The following is a 420-nucleotide window of genomic DNA, read 5'->3' as shown; positions in this document are numbered from 1 at the left end:
ATTTGATATTTAGGTAAAGTTCAGCAGTCAGGTTCTTAACAATACGTTTCTCGACCTGCTCACAAAATAAAAAAACAGCAAAAACAAAACAAACCAAAAAACAACAACAACAAAGCAAGAAGAGATGATGGCAGAAATTATAAGCAAAATATATCGTGAAGAAAATGGACTTTCCCGCTTCTTTGTGTAAACAAATGAATTTTTGTCATCATTAGTTTCTTTGGGAATTTTCTTTCAGTAACTTGTATCCTGAGAATTCATTTGTATTATTACCAAACTTTTTTCTTCATTTTTTTTTCTTAATTACTCACCTTGCATTTGTATATTCTCACATATACATCGCTAAAAACAATATTGTTTCAGAATGCGACCAAAACGAATTCGCAAATCAGGGGGCGGGGCTGGAAATTAATTTGCTAC

This window comes from Penaeus monodon, chromosome 23 (genome assembly GCF_015228065.2).
Source record: "Penaeus monodon isolate SGIC_2016 chromosome 23, NSTDA_Pmon_1, whole genome shotgun sequence".
Classification (NCBI taxonomy): Eukaryota; Metazoa; Arthropoda; class Malacostraca; order Decapoda; family Penaeidae; genus Penaeus; species Penaeus monodon.
The sequence above is the reverse complement of the archived record's forward strand: the minus strand, read 5'-3'. Positions refer to the sequence as shown.